This window comes from Oncorhynchus masou, chromosome 29, assembly GCF_036934945.1.
Source record: "Oncorhynchus masou masou isolate Uvic2021 chromosome 29, UVic_Omas_1.1, whole genome shotgun sequence".
Taxonomy (NCBI): Eukaryota; Metazoa; Chordata; class Actinopteri; order Salmoniformes; family Salmonidae; genus Oncorhynchus; species Oncorhynchus masou.
In genome coordinates this window covers 17,058,411-17,072,861 of record NC_088240.1, presented here as the reverse complement: position 1 = coordinate 17,072,861, position 14,451 = coordinate 17,058,411, and the positions used below count along the sequence as shown (strand labels likewise).

At 42.3% G+C, this 14,451-nt stretch overlaps 1 protein-coding gene across 1 annotated transcript in view; it reads left to right on the top strand.

Moving 5' to 3' along the window:
• LOC135519092 (unconventional myosin-XVI-like) overlaps positions 1-14,115 on the top strand; it is a 290,319-nt gene extending 276,204 nt beyond the window's left edge. The window contains 1 exon segment of the mRNA XM_064944150.1: positions 5,631-14,115. The gene's annotated coding sequence lies outside the window, so the exon portion shown is untranslated.
• Positions 14,116-14,451: the final 336 nt, after the last annotated feature.

Below are 14,451 nucleotides of genomic sequence, written 5' to 3'. Positions count from 1 at the left end.
CATGTCTGTATGCATGCCCAGTATGGTTGTCCTGTTGTACGCAGAGCTTTCTCAGAATTGAAGCATGTTGTGTGTGTCCGTCCCGCTGGGTTCCCTAAGCCTGAGGTTCCCAAACCTTTACTGCACATGACCATACATTTACAATTGAAAATACTGGGGACCCCACTTTGAAAAATTATACCCCCTAGTGTGTTCATATTCACAAAATGGTAGGTCTTGCAGGCTGCCCCTACACATAATGACATGAACGCTCATTCTAATAGTGTAATAGCTCTTTAGTTGACACTAAAAAGTTGTTTTCTATTCCCTTTTTAAATGAGATAACAGTTCCTAATTTGTTTGATAAGATTACAGATCTTCTCATGGGACCCCATTTCAATTTCAGGGGACCTGGCGTCCTGACCGTAAGTGGTGGAATCACTGCCCTAAGCCCTGCATGTGGAACAGGAAGGCCACACGTCCAGGTCATTAGAGGTCACTCATTCTCTCTCTCTCTCTCTCTCTCTCTCTCTCTCTCTCTCTCTCTCTCTCTCTCTCTTCTCTCTCTCTCTCTCTCTCTCTCTCTCTCTCTCTCTCTCTCTCTCTCTCTCTCTCTCTCTCTCTCTCTCTCTCTCTCTCTCTCGTTTGTTGTTTCTGTTACTATGGTTATTGCTCTAGGACGCACAGTCTGCGTATGTGTGCGTAGGTACATGTCCCGACTGTGGACTAAATTCTCATCCAAACACATCATAGCCATAGTCTATTATTTTGTCTCAGCCGGATGTGCTTTGAACATTTAACAGCATAATAGACATACATAGGCTATACCAAATACAGACACAAGCACATATTAAACGGTTTGGTTAATGTTTAAAAAACACTGTTCAAACGTTTTTTATTTATTTAACTAGGCAAGTCAGTAAAGAAAAAACAGTCTACCAGGCAACAGTGTGTTAACTGCCTTGTACAGGGGTAGAATGACAGATTTTTACCTTGTCAGTCTCAGGGATTCGATCCAGCAACCTTTTGGTTACTGGCCCAGCGCTCTAACCACTTGGCTACCTGCTGCCCCTATTTGTCTCTCTTCACCATACCCTTTCAGTGTTCTAAAACCCAGGGTATGTTGATGTGTACTGGTCTACGTTGTTCTTTCTGATTTCCCCCTGTTCTGCTCCCCCAGTGTCTGACCCCAGTGGGAGGTGGTCACCCCTGACCTTTGATTGACAGCTGTGAATTACCACTGTTCAGCCCAGATGATCATCTTATTACCATAACATTATTATACTATCACCATATTGATGTATACACTGTCTCTTGGCACAGGTCAGGGTGAATGGACTCAGAGTATAAACACTTGTGCACAGACAAAGAAACAAAAAAACATGCACGGCTGCTTGCATGTGTTTTTGGAAAGGGGTAAATTGTGCAGTATTTAGCAACAATAATAAGAGTCAGGTGTGTTTTGTGCATTCGTGCATTTGTGTGTGTGGTCCAAGCACAAGCTCCAAGGGCATCTCTCATCCAAGCACATCCGACAGGGAAGCTGAGAGCCAAGTCTGCCCCCAAAAATGGAACGGGGAAAAAGTAAAGAACTTGTCTCTGGGCCCAAAATTGGTTAAAGAAAATTGTGATAAATAAAAAAGAATACCAGTTTAATTTAAGGACCAGAAAATGTACAGCTGTGCCATATAGATTGCGAAATAGTTGGGAAGAGATTTGACGTACCAATTCCATGGCAAATGGTTTATGAACTGATACGCAAAATGACTCCAGATTCAAAACCTTATTATTAAAAATTCTAAATAATTTTACACAATTCTTGCAAAAAATAGAATGTTATATATATGCGGGATACAGCCATTCCAGCTCTGCAAATTTTGCTGCGAAGAGACAGAATCATTAGATAATTTGTTTTGGTATTGTCCATATGTAGCTTGTTTTTGGTCTCAAGTCCAGAAACTGCTGAAGAATTGCAACATTTACCTGGAGATAGCACTACTGGGCGATCTGAAAAGTCATAGTCAATCGATCAATAATATAATAATACTTACAGCAAAATGTTATCTTTCATTTACAATCTGTAGAAACTATGAGAAATGAAAGGTTCAGAACTTTTGTGAAACATCACAGCACAGTTGAAAAATATATGGCAAATAGAAATCCAATATGGATGATGTTAATAGATAGATGGAGCTGAAGAGTGGGACTAATAACAACAAGATAACTAATGTAAAATATACTGTGTCCGTAAAATGTATATAGGATCAGAAGTTTTTTGAAACAGCACAGCTAAAATTATATGGCAAATAGAAATTAACAGGATGGTCTTCAAAAATATCTGGAGGGGTTGAGGGTAGCTGAAGGATAGGAGTGAAAACAAACTAAATGTACCTATTGTCAAATCCATTGTGTCTGTCAAATGTATATAATATTGATAAGATGGAAGTAGAAGCCTAAGTGTTGTTGTTCATTAGTTTACTCCAATTAGGGGAAAGGTGGTAGGGCTATTAGAAAATAATAAAGGAAAATATATTTAAAAAATATTTGTATATAATTTATATACAGTACCAGTCAAAAGTTTGGGGACACTTACTTATTCAAAGATCTTTCTTTATTTTACTATTTTCTACATTGTAGGATAATAGTGAAGAGATCAAAACTCTGAAACAACACATATTGAATCATGTAGTAACCAAAAAAGTGTTAAACAAACATGACACATTCAGGCCAAATAGTTCAATCTTGACTTCCTCACACCAGATAATCTTGTTTCTCATGGTCTGAGAGTCCTTTTGGCAAACTCCTAGCAGGCTGTCATTTGTCTTATACTGAGGAGTGGCTTCCATTTACCATAAAGGCCTGATTGGTAGAGTGCTGCAGAGATGGTTGTCTTTCTAGAAGGTTCTCCCATCTTCACAGAGCAACTCTGGAGCTCTGTCAGAGTGACCACCAGGTTCTTGGTCACATCCCTGACCAAAACACTTCTCCCCCTATAGCTCAGTTTGGCTGGACGGCCAGCTCTAGAAGAGTCTTAGTGGTTCTCTAACTCATCTTTCCACCTGACTATACACACACACCTCCTTCTCTAACTCATGCCCTAAAACACAAACACACATCTCTGAGTGTATGCGTGTGTGTTTGAATGTATGCTTGCCAGTTGTGGCCATTGATCTTTTTCTTATTTGATTTCGCAACAACAAAGTGACTTAATTTTCTATCAATAGAGTGTGAATGAGCTGTCTTTCTGTGTTGGTTGTTTACAAGGCTGTGTGTTGGGGTAAAAGAATGACCTCATCTTTACAATGACTACCACAACACCATACTACCAAATGGGGATGATGTCATTCACTATGGAGTAGAGAAGGTCATAGAATCACAGTCTGTCACACAGGACTTACATTTCTCCCAGATCTTACAGTTTTACCAATTTAACTTCATATTCTAATATATTCTAACTTCAAATTTAGATGGTTGTGTTAAGGATAGGGTTAGGGTTCCAAAAGAAACAACTTGATGGTTAAGTTTAGGCTTTAATTCTGAATGGTTAAGGTCAGGGTTAAGGTCAGGGTTAAGGTCAGGGTTAAGGTAAGGGTTAAGGTCAGGGTTAAGGTAAGGGTTAAGGTCAGGGTTAAGGTCAGGGTTAAGGTAAGGGTTAAGGTTAGGGTTAAGGTTAGGGTTAAGGTCAGGGTTAAGGTCAGGGTTAAGGTAAGGGTTAAGGAAAGGGTTAAGGTCAAGGTAAGGGTTAAGGTCAGGGTTAAGGTAAGGGTTAAGGTCAGGGTTAAGGTCAGGGTTAAGTTAAGGGTTAAGGTCAGGGTTAAGGTAAGGGTTAAGGTAAGGGTTAACGTAAGGGTTAATGTCAAGGTAAGGGTTAAGGTCAGGGTTAAGGTCAGGGTTAAGGAAAGGGTTAAGGTCAAGGTAAGGGTTAAGGTCAGGGTTAAGGTCAGGGTTAAGGAAAGGGTTAAGATCAAGGCAAGGGTTAAGGTAAGGGTTAAGGTCAGGGTTAAGGAAAGGGTTAAGGTCAAGGTCAGGGTTAACATAAGGGATAAGGTAAAAACTAAAATGTGTGCCAAGCACTGGAATTGAACACCCTCGGAGCCGAAACTCGCGGCTTACTTCCATCCTGTCCACAACTCCCAGCAAACCCAAGCCTACTTGATGATAATAGCGCTCACCGTTGCCCCTAGTGGCCGTTTTATTAAGTCATCTCCCAACGTCCTGGGTCGTTGGACAGAAGTCGAATTTCCACTTGGATCTTGAGCAACGTGGCTGGGATAGCATATTGTCAGTCGGTTTGTGTGTTCCTGTCTCTCTCATGCATCTCTCTTTGTGTGTATGTGTGTGTGTGTGTGTGTGTGTGTGTGTGTGTGTGTGTGTGTGTGTGTGTGTGTGTGTGTGTGCGTGTGCGTGTGCGTGTGCACGTGCTTGGCAGTAGAACACAGGGTGCCTGTCTGCTGTTTCAGTAGCCAGTGTTCCTGGCGTCAGGGCTCAGAATAGCCTGGCAGGGATGTGTAAATTATGGATTAGGTCGCTGAGCACTGTGCTGGTACAGGCAATCAATCTGTGTGTGTGTGTGTGCTTGTGTCTGTCTGTCCGTGTGTGTGTGTGTGTCTCCTGGATTCCTAGAGTGTGTCAGTGCTGTACTGTATGCTTGGCAGTGTGTGTAAAATGTTGCGGAGTCCCTCTGGTTTTATTTAGCCTTGATGCTCTCCTCGGCTCTCTCTCTTAACAGAACACAAAGACAGGAATCACTTTCACCTCCAACCAGCTCTCACAGTCTCATGTCAGAATTAGACATTCATCAATGTTTCTAAAACGTAAGATTTCAAGGTGCTTAAGGTTAAGTTTAGGCACTAACTCCGAATGGTTAAGGGATTCGAACAGGAATCGAACTCAAAAGCAGCAGAAAAGGTCAAATAAGGTCACCAAATATTACATGACTGGCCCTTTTGAACCAGAGGCAGGTGCTTACGCCCATCCCCATCCACAACATCCCTGCAAAACCGGAACCGTAACAGTGCTCACTGTTGCCCTGCCGGTTGCTGCCTCATGCCACCATTCAGTCAGAGCCCATTGTCGTCTCACACACACACTCGTGCAGACACACAAACACACAGACACACCTTGCACCCTGTTGGCGTTGATATATAGACTGTCCAGAACAGGATATGGAAATGATATGTCTTTAAAGATTTCAATCAAAATGGGGCGTCCCCCCGCCTCCCACGGTTTAATATCCTCTGCCTCCGTTCTAATGGGACTGGAAGGAAACTGGCACACTGAGAGGGAACAGAGAGGGAATCAGCTCAATGGTTATGTCTCATTCAGAATGATGGATCAGGGTTGGATGGCCTATTTCTCTTCAGCTGATATGGAGGTTTGCTCCAGCCAGATCATGATGAGAATATGATTCTGTATGATGTATAGATTTTCCTCCAGGTCTTTCAGAAAGCCATTGATATCTGAGATAAGATTAGTTGTTTTGGTCTTCCCTATTCTCCACCATTACCCCACTGCTTGTCATTACACACAACTCAGCATGTTTCTGGATCCTACTCACCCTGGCCATATCTACTGGACTGGACTGTGCTCTATGATGTCTGCCTATTGCTTTCTCTAGGATTGATAATAATTCACCCCTCTCCTTCTGCCAGGTGATCCAACATCTGCGTTGGTGTGGGGGAAACGCGGGTGCTGACCTGGGGGAGGGGCGGGCCGACTGGAGGACCCAACGGGACACCAACAGAACACTACGAAACCCGGACACTACGCTGGTCTGGGCCAATAGGAGGTCCTCTCCATAGTGGGAGGATGACCGACTGACCACTCCTCTCCTCACACATCCTCTCCTGTCTACACCCTGCCTCCTGCCCCTCCCTCCTGCCCAGGTCTGCCACCCCATTGGTCAAAGGACAGGTCCATCAGAGAGTGAGACAATGCATAAGATAAGACAATCCAACCGACAAGAGCATTTACAAAGAAAGGAGGGAGAAATGGAATAGAGCAGCAATCACAATCCATGTCCCTCCTTCCTCTCTCTCTCTGTCTCTCTCTCTGTCTCTCTCTCTCAGTCTCTCTCTCTCTCTCTCTCTCTCTCGCTCCCTCATCTGATAATAGGAGGGGGCTTGGCGTGACAGAGCAGGGATTGTAGAAGTTCTGTGAACAGGGACTCTCCTCCAGCTCAGAACCCAGCGAGGGAGCCTCGTCATTGGGCTAGATCTGTGCCTATGTGCAGAACAGAGCATGTGTATACCCCCCTGTACATATCCTCTGTTGAATCTCACTGGTCTGGTGTTCAGAACAGTCATCATCTCTAGGACCAGGAAGTTTTCCAGATCATGTGATCTGAGCAGGTAAAACTCCTGTCTAGTCCTCTGAACTCCTTCAGGTATCAGCTACCGCTTTAGCCTCGCACAGGCAACTAGGTGCTTCAGGTGCTTCTGTAACCCTGGCAACAATAGATCAGAGGTCAAGGAGACCCCAAGGTGCACTTCTTTCACCCCATGCTAGCCACCAGCCTTTCACTTTAGCACAAAACTGTATGGAAGAGCCACAACAAACACCATACTGAGTGCAAATATGTACTGCCCCCACCGGCCCAGTGATGGATACTAATCCCAGAAAACACGCTAAAAGTATTACTGACTAGACAACACAAAAGCAAAGCTGTTTTGACAACGATGGGGATAGTAGCTAGTTCATGTAGAAAGAACGCCATTGGTCAGAATGTATCAATGTTCTGTAAGGTTTTTACTGGCCTTAGTACCATATAACAGGAGGCCAGTCAAAACTCAGCTACAGATAATGTATTTTACTGATGAGTTCATGTGTAAAGCACACAAACAGACTGAATAGGGAACAGTGTAGATCACCAACAAACAACTATCTCTGGCAGTCCCTCAATGTACTTCTTATCTAGATTTATTTTACAAACATCTCATAGAAATAAACTGTAGTTTCTTCATATTAGTACTTTCTTCATATTAGTGTCCCATTCACACCATAATCGTTTGATGTGTTACATCTTATGTAAAACAATGTTAGGAGTCTACAAGTTTCTGTAGAATTCAAGGCTGCAACTCAAGCACAACTGAGTTCTCAAGTAAAGCTACCCTCAACCTCCTCATTCCCCCACCCTGTCTCCTCATTACCCTCCCAACCTCAATAATATCCCATCAACGCCTCCAGGATGCTGTAGGGGTTAGAGGGCGTTGCCAGGGTAACCTCCCTGTAAATAATGGCTGACGTTTAATGTGGTTTTGACTAGATGAGCTACAGCATATGTCAGAATAGACTTTTCATAGCAGGTTAGAAGAATGTACGCAGCAGGTTAGGAGAATTAGGTTGTTAGGAAAAGGGTTAGAGTTAGCTAAAATGCTGTATCCCATCTAGCCATGACCATTTAATGTCCAAATGTTTTATTTACTATAGCAGAAGAGCACAGAATTGGAAAGATGGAAAGAGAAAATTGTCGATTTGGAAGATAGTTTCATGCAATGACTGAGGCAAAGAGCAGAGGTTTATTTTATAATGTGAATACCTTTTTTTGCCATATGATTGCCTATTGATATGAAACTTCTTTATACTGTATTTATCTTGTGTGTTTGTTTGTTTCCCTGTGACTCCATTGTAAAACTGTTCCAGTGGAGAAAGACTGATGTTTCCATCATTTATTTGTCTGATTGTTGTTAGGATGTTAAATTGCACAATATTGATGTGTGGAGTGGTGTCCACATCATAAAAAAGTAGCTAAAGATTTCCCTTTAACCACTGCTATAGGATCAAATATTTTCAACATCCTCCTAATGGTTATCGTTAGGATTGAGAGAATGGTAATCTGATCCTAGATCTGTGGTAAGGGGCACCTAACACTGGCCATGGTAAATTGGATGGGTGTGTCTGTGCAAGCCATTTGATCATAGAAGATTGATGTGACTGTAAATCCCAGGAAGTAGCTCTGATTGTTTTCTCATGTACACTGATCATCCTCCAACACATCTGATTGATCCTTTAATAGGAATTAGCAATGCCATCACAAGCTCTATCTTGGTCGTTGACCGCACCGTGTGTGTGTGTGTGTGTGTGTGTGTGTGTGTGTGTGTGTGTGTGTGTGTGTGTGTGTGTGTGTGTGTGTGTGTGTGTGTGTGTGTGTGTGTGTGTGTGTGTGTGTGTGTGTGTGTGTGTGTGTGTGTGTGTGTGTGATAAGAAACACTCAATTTTAAACAGTAATGAAGCTAGACAACATCAGACACAGATTAGGAGTGAGCCACTTAACCAGACATGGCCATGCCTGACCTTTGGTGGGGCAGGTGCTCAAAGCAACCCCACAGCCTCCACAAAGATTAACCCTAATTCCACTCTTCTACTGCTCCTGTAGACAAATTCTATTTGAATATAAAATATAAAATAAGCTGTGATTTTCTGCAACAGACGGTCCCTTCTCACACATTGTAGGCTAAGAACGATAGAACCAAATATGAAAAAGGGATTTCAGTACTTGAAATCAAGTAAAGACTAGTTCACTTGTTTTGACAACATAGCCTACATTATATAGCTGAATCATCTAGCCTACATTAGAGATGATCAGCTCATATAGCCCACCCCAGTCGTGGTTCTAGCAGACACCTATCCCTGACCATGAGACAACACATGCTAGCAACTCCAAAGTAACCTACTGCCGATATTCATTTCATACTCCATACCTGGCACCTGTGGGTAGCTAGTTTGTGCATGTGACAAAGAGTGGGGGATGGGACTTTCATCTTTCTTTTAAGAGTTTATGAAATGATCTAGATTGATAGTCAATTTGTTTCATTTAAAGTTACAAGAGAGAAAATAAACCAGAATAAATGAATAAAAGTAATTAGTTATAAAAGAAAATCGCCACTAATCAAAAGGGCACTTTTTTCATAGGAGGGCAAAAAGGCAGGTGCTCCAGGTCCACTAGGACTCTATATGGGTACGTCCCTGCAACCTTCTGAACACCCAAGCTCTGCATTTTACTGACTGTGTAATGTATGGATGGTACTGACAGTTAACATTATGTTTCTGACTGACATCACCAAGAGGTAAAACATATAGTGAAAACAATAGTGGTCCTAAAACGAAACCTTGAGGAACTACTAAAATTTACAGTTGATATGTCAGAGGAAAAACCATCCAGAGAGACAAACTGATATATATTTCCGACAGATAAGATCTAAACCAGGCCAGAACTTGTCCGTGTAAACCAATTTCCAATCTCTCCAAAAGAATGTGGTGATCGATGGTATCAAAAGCAGCATTAAGGTCTAGGAGAATAAGGACAGATGCAGAGCCTCGGTCTCACGCCATTCATAGGTAATTTACCACCTTCACAAGTGCAGGTTCAGTGCTATGATGGGGTCTAAAACCAGACTGAAGCATTTTGTATACATTGTTTGTCTTCAGGAAGGCAAAGAGTTCCTGTGCAACAGCTTTCTCTAAAATATTTTTGAGAGGAATGGGAGATTCGATATAGGCCGCTAGTTTTTTTTTATATATTCTGGATCAAGGTTTGACTTTTCAAGAGAGGCTTTATTACTGCCACTTTTAGTGAGTTTGCTACACATCTGGTGGATAAAGAGCCGTTTATTATGTTCAACATAGTAGGGCCAAGCACAGGAAGCAGCTCTTTCAGTTGTTTAGTTGGAATAGGGTCCAGTATGCAGCTTGAAGGTTTAGAGGCCATGATTATTTTCAGAAATGTGTCAAGAGATATAGTACTAAAACCTTGAGTGTCTCCCTTGATCCTAGGTCCTGGCAGAGTTGTGCAGACTCAGGACAACTGAGCTTTGGAGGAATACGCAGATTTAAGGAGGAGTCCGTAATTTTCTTTCTAATGACCATGATCGTTTCCTCAAAGAAGTTAATGAATTTATCACTGCTAAAGTGAAAGCCATCCTCTCTAGCTTTGCGACAGTATCAAAAATAGATTTTGGATTGTTCTTATTTTCCTCAATTAAGTTGGAAAAATAGGATGATCGAGCAGCAGTGAGGGCTCTTCGATACTGCACGGTACTGTCTTTCCAAGCTAGTCGGAAGACTTCCAGTTTGGTGTAGCGCCATTTCCGTTCCAATTTTCTAGAAGCTTGATAAGAGGTCAGGTATTTTCTGTATACCAGAGAGCTAGTTTCTTATAACAAATGTTTTTTGTTTTCAGGGGCGCTACTGCATCTAGGGTATTACGCAAGGTTAAATTTAGTTCCTTAGCTAGGTCGTTATTCAGATTTTTGTACTCTGACATCCTTGGGTAGGTGGAGGGAGTCTGGAAGGGCATCTAGGAATCTTTGGGTTGTCCGAGAATTTATAGCACAACTTTTGATGATCCTTGGTTGGGGTCTGAGCAGATTATTTGTTGCGATTGCAAACGTAATCAAATGGTGGTCTGATAGTCCAGGATTATGAGGAAAAACATCAAGATCCACAATATTTATTAGGTCCAGAATATGACTGTGGCAGTGAGTATGTCCGGAGACATGTTGGACCAAACCCACTGAGTCGATGATGGCTCCGAAAGCCTTTTGGAGTGGGTCTGTGGACTTTTCCATGTGAATATTAAAGTCACTCAAAATGAGAATATTATCTGCTATGACTATAAGGTCCGATAGGAATTCAGAGAACTCTGTGAGGAATGCTGTATATGGCCCAGGAGGCCTGTAAACAGTAGCTATAAAAAGTGATTGAGTAGGCTGCATAGATTTCATGACTAGAAGCTCAAAAGACGAAAACGTCTGGGGTTTTTTGTAAATTGAATTTTGCTATCATAAATGTTAGCAACACCCCTGCCTAGCGGGATGTGCCGGGGAGTTGGTCACTAGTGTAACCAGGAGGTGAGGCCTCATTTAACACAGTAAATTCATCAGGCTTAAGCCATGTTTCAGTCAGACCAACCACATCAAGATTATTATCCGTGATTAGTTCATTGACTATAACTGCCTTGGAAGTGAGGGATCTTACATTAAGTCGCCCTATTTTGAGATGTGAGGTATCACAATCTCTTTCAATAATGGCAGGAATGGAGGTGGTCTTTATCCCAGTGAGATTGCTAAGGCGAACACTGCCATGTTTAGTTTTGCCCAACCCAGGTCGAGGCACAGACACGATCTCAATGGGGATAGCTGAGCTGACTACACTGACTGTGCTAGTGGCAGACTCCACTAAGCTGTCAGACTGGCTAACAGCCTGCTGCCTGGCCTGCACCCTATCTCATTGTGGAGCTAGGGGAGTTAGAGCCCTGTCTATGTTCGTAGATAAGATGAGAGCACACCTCCAGCTAGGATGGAGTCCGTCACTCCTCAACAGGCCAGGCTATCTTTTGGGAGGGGCAGAAAACAGTTTCCAACCAGCAATTGAGTTGTGAGACCCTGCTGTAGAGCTCATCACTCCCCCCTAACTGGGATAACTGGGAGGGGGCCAGAGACAGTTACTCGATGCCGACATCTTTCTAGCTGATTTACACGCTGAAGCTGTGTTGCGCTTGGTGACGACGTGCCGACGTGGATACCAATATCCCTATACTCTCCACACTCGCCAGTTTTAGCTTAAGCCAGCACCATCTTCAGATTAGCCTTAACTTTGGTAGCCCTGCCCCCTGGTAAACAGTGTATGATTGCTGGATGATTCATTTTAAGTTTAGTACTGTGGGTAATGGAGTCGCCAATGACTAGGGTTTTCAATTTGTCAGAGCTAATGGTGGGAAGCTTCGGCATCTCAGACCCGGTAACGGGAGGAGTAGAGACCAGAGAAGACTTGGCCTCTGACTCTGACTCGCTGCTTAATGGGGAGAACCGGTTGAAAGTTTATGTCGGCTGAATTAGCGACACCGGTTGAGCATTCCTACAGCGTTTCCTTCCAGAAGCCATGAGAAAGTTGTCTGGCTGCGGGGACAGTGCCAGGGGATTTATACTACTATCTGTACTTACTGGTGGCACAGACGCTGTTTCATCCTTTTCTACACTGAAATGACCCTCTGCCTAACTATTGCGTCTGAAGCTGGGCTTGTAGCACAGCTATCCTCGCCGTAAGGTGATCGTTCTCCTGTATATTATGAGTACAGCAACTGCAATTAGAAGGCATCATGTTAATGTTACTAATTAGCTTCGGCTGGTGGAGGTCCTGACGAACCATGTCCAGATAAAGCGTCCGGAGTGAAAAAGTTTAATGAAAAAAGTCGAGCGAGGGAAAAACTAAAAATATAAATGGTATTTAAAAAGTAAAAACCGTAAAGTTGGCAGGTAGCAAAGTATGGTTGGCAACAAAATGCACAGCAACACGTAAACAAGTCTACAAGTTGTGACCAGAAATGACAAAAAGAAAACTGTGTTCTACATGTATATATGACTATCGGACAGAGTTTACACACACCTATTACATTGAGACAGTCCCAGTCAATAGCAGTATCAAATCAATATTTATTTTGGGTATAGGAAGGTGTAGCACTCTTACTTCGATGTGCTGAAGTCCACCACTAAACAGGGTTCCTCATGTGTTTATTAATCCCAAACTACTATGAATTGTAAAGGCTGGTTTGAACTTGGTCTGAAGACATGTCTGTAGACAATTAGAATGTGACAAGTGTTGCTGGTGAAAACAACTTTTCATTTATACTGGAATGTCTGTAGATTGTTGGTTCCCTTTTCGGGGACAGATGAAGCATGTTCAACTTTGACCCCGTCGCAGCGTCTGTTGACATGTTTACCTTGCTGAGACAGCAACGAAACAGTGCACAAGTTCAACAATTCTCCAGTAGAATGCCTGCTTTTATTTCGTCACGCTCAAAACATTAAGCTGTTTTCTGTAATTAGCTCGTAAATAATTGTAAATAATGGTCTTGTTGATTTTATTTTCCTGTAATAATGAATAAGAAATGTGCTGCAGTTAAGATGTTGTCAGCTATGATCTGGTCATTATTTAAATAAGATAGAAACTAACCAAAACATTGTTTAGAAAGCGTTTAATTGCCTGGCTTGTCAGATTAACGTGTACTAAATGGATGAGTGCTTCTACATCTGCACTGCTTGCTGTTTGGGGTTTTAGGCTGGGTTTCTGTACAGCACTTTGTGACATTGGCTGATGTAAAAGGGGCTTTATAAATACATTTGATTGATTGATAAGTGTTAAAATACAGCAGCTTTTTGGAGCATCGGGCTGTGGTGTCTTGCAGCCTGTCTTTTTTGAGTTGATTCTTTTTCAGAACGACAACTACAAGTTTGATGTCGGATGACAATAGAATGTTCATTACGTCACTGGGACTGTCTGCAGACATGTCGATGGACCAACTGTAAACCAGCCTTAAAGTGATGAAAACATTAGGAGGATGAAGAAGTATGGCTAATGTTGAAAGGCATTTTAGACAGGATATTAGTGCTTTGTCTCCTTGCATGATCTGACCACTCATCATTGCCCTCCTGGGCTTGGGAGTTAACGCTTTACAATGTGAATATCCTTTTAAGCTTTACACTGTGAACCACTGCACACAATTTCACACTGCCGATTCAGATGTCAATTCAGATGTCAATTCAGATGTCAATTCCGACTGCCATTTCATTCTGCCATTTCACTCTGCCATTTCACTCTGCCATTTCTTCAATGTGCTTGTCACCTTTCGATGTTTCCCCTACCACAGCAACCTAAAATACAGTACAAGCTACACACGTATATATCCCCTCACACACACACACACACACACACACACACACACACACACACACACACACACACACACACACACACACACACACACACACACACACACAATATCCTCAATGTGTGTCATATCCTCAATGTCTGCCATTTTTCATTCATAGTCAGATATCCCTTTATCATAATGTTCCTAGATCAGATGTCTGGTGCTACAACCAGCGTAGAATGGGCATTGTGCTGTTCACAGTCCATGTACAGTATTCCAATGACACTGTATATTTTAGTACATGGGCATATCACTGCCTTGTTGTAATGGTTGTTGTTGTTTTCCTGTCTCTTCCCACCCTTTTTGGAAATTGCATACAGTATGTTTTACCTGCACACATTGTGTGTAAAAAATAACAAAATATTATATATGTGTTGTATCATACTTTTTTTCATAAATACCTGTACAGCAATAAAGCACAATCGTGTCCATTCCCTTGTCCTGTGTGTGTGTGTGTGTGTGTGTGTGTGTGTGTGTGTGTGTGTGTGTGTGTGTGTGTGTGTGTGTGTGTGTGTGTGTGTGTGTGTGTGTGTGTGTGTGAGTGTGAGTGTGAGTGTGTGTGTGTGTGTGTGTGTTTAACTATGAGGACCACAAGAATAGTAAACAAACAAAAATTGACCAGCTGAGGACATTTTGTTAGTCCCCGCGACTTCAAATTATTTTTCTAATGGATTTTATTTTTCTAAGGATAGAGTTAGTGTTAGGGTTAAAATTATGTTTAGGGTTAGGGTTAGGAGCTGGCGTTACCTTTACGGTTAGGAGCTAGG